This window comes from Bufo bufo, chromosome 2, assembly GCF_905171765.1.
Source record: "Bufo bufo chromosome 2, aBufBuf1.1, whole genome shotgun sequence".
NCBI lineage: Eukaryota > Metazoa > Chordata > Amphibia > Anura > Bufonidae > Bufo > Bufo bufo.
The window spans coordinates 605245755-605248163 of NC_053390.1; positions in this window are offsets into that span (position 1 = coordinate 605245755).

The following is a 2409-nucleotide window of genomic DNA, read 5'->3' on the forward strand; positions in this document are numbered from 1 at the left end:
GATATGGAGTCCAGGTCACTATCTTATTTTCCCACTACCTCCCGTTCACCTGCTGTCAGTGCTTAGAGCTACACTAAAATACATTGTCAGGACTGCTGTGCATGCGCCCATGAGTCCTCTCCATTATGTTAGAACAGCACAGCAGTCCGGACTGTGTATTTCAGAGCAGCTCTAAGCTCTGACAGCAAGAAAACCAGGAACAGTAGGATAATAGCGATCTGGACTCCATATCTGCAGTACTGCTCATCTATTACTGTAGATAATAGTCCAAAATCAGGGTGACAGATTCCCTTTTATAAAGCTCTTATGCCTCATTCACACGTCAGTGTTCGGTCAGTGATTTCCATAATTGATTTTAAGCCCAAACCAGCCAAAACAGTTTCAGATCTTTCCCTTATACATTATGTCTATGGAGGCTCCAATCCTGGTTTTGGCTCACAATCACTGATGGAAATCACTGCCCGAACACTGATGTGTGAATGAGGCTTTAGGCTTAGGCTACTTTCACACTAGCGTTCGGGGCTCCGCTTGTGAGTTCCGTTTGAAGGCTCTCACAAGCGACCCCGAACGGATCCGTCCAGCCCTAATGCATTCTGAATGGATGCGGATCCGCTCAGAATGCATCAGTTTGGCACCGTTTGTCCTCCGCTCCGCTCAGCAGGCGGACCCCTGAACGCAGCTTGCAGCGTTCGGGTGTCCGCCTGGCCGTGCGGAAGCAAACGGATCCGTCCAAACTTACAATGTAAGTCAATGGGGACGGATCCGTTTGAAGTTGACACAATATGTCTCAATTTTCAAACGGATCCGTCCCCCATTGACTTTCAATGTAAAGTTGGATTATCATGAACAAAAAAAAATATATATATATATATATATATATATTTTTTTTTTGTTCATGGTAATGCAAACTGATCCGTTCTGAACGGATCTAAGCGTTTGCATTATAGGTGCGGATCCGTCTGTGCAGATACCAGACGGATCCGCACCTAACGCAGGTGTGAAAGTAGCCTTAGTTAGTCCACGTTGAATGTATATCTTTTAGGCCTCTTTTACTTGGTCAGTATTTGATCAGCATTTTTGCATTAGTATTTGTAAGCCAAAAGCAGGAGTGTGTCCAAAACACAGAAGAGGTACAAATATGTATATTATACCTTTTCTCTGTAGGCAGCACTTCTTGTTTTGGCTTACAAATGCTGATCAAATTCTGATGCAAAATACTGACTAAATACAGACCGCGTGAAACAGACCTAAGGCCTCATGCACACGAACATGTGATGTCCGTGCCTGTGCTGCAGACCCAAAATTGCAGTCCGCAATGCACGGGGACCGACCATATACCTGCTGTCTGTGTACGCGGACCCCTTCACTTGAATGGGGTCCACGATCCTCATCCGACAGTCCACACCGCAAAAGATGCGGAGGGGCGGACAGAGAACCCACAAAAGACAAAAGTCCTTCAAGTTCAAACAAGGGAGGGGATAGGAATAACGGGAAGAGGACTAAGAACCAAACTTCTACATATTCACATAAGCATTAGGGTGCATTCACACGTCTGTGTGTGTTTTGCAGATCCACAAAACACGGACATCGGCGATGTGCGTTCCGCATTTTGCGGTCCGCACATCGCCGGCACTTAATAGAAAATGCCTTTTCTTGTCCGCAATTGCAGACAAGAATAGGACATATTCTATATTTTTTTGGGATCGGAATTGCAGACCCGGAAGTGCGGATCCGCAATTCCGGATCCAGGCAGCACATCGTGCTGCCCCATAGAAATGAATGGGTCCACAATTCCGTTCCGCAAAATGCGGAACGAAATTGCGGACGTGTGAATGGAGCCTAAATGTTATTTAGTTCTAGGAAACAATAAGCCCTTTTTTAAACTGTCCACTGTTCCTGCTGTGACCACGTCCTGAGGAAGTCTATTCCACAGATTCACAGTTCTAACAGTAAAGAAGCCTTGACGCCTCTAGAGACTGAACTTCTTCTCCAGTCGGAGGCAGTGCCCCCTTGTCACTTGAGAGGATTTTACATGGAACAGTTTTTCACCGTATTTTTTGTATGGCCCATTTATATATTTGTACAGGTTAATCATGTCCCCCCTTAGACGCCTCTTCTCAAGACTAAATAAATGTAATTATTTTAATCTTTCTTCATAACTAAGACCCTCCGTCGCTCTCCTTTGTACTTTTCCCAGCTCCAGAGCATCCTTTCTACGGACTAGTGCCCAGAACTGAATGGCATATGCCAGATGAGGCCGCACTAACTCTTTGTAAAGTGGTAATATTACATCCCTCATCACTGCCCCGCGAGTCCATGTGTCGTTTAATGCATGACAATATCCTGGTAGCCTTAGAAGCAGCTGACTGACATTGTATGCTGTTATTTAATCTACAAGTACACCCAAAT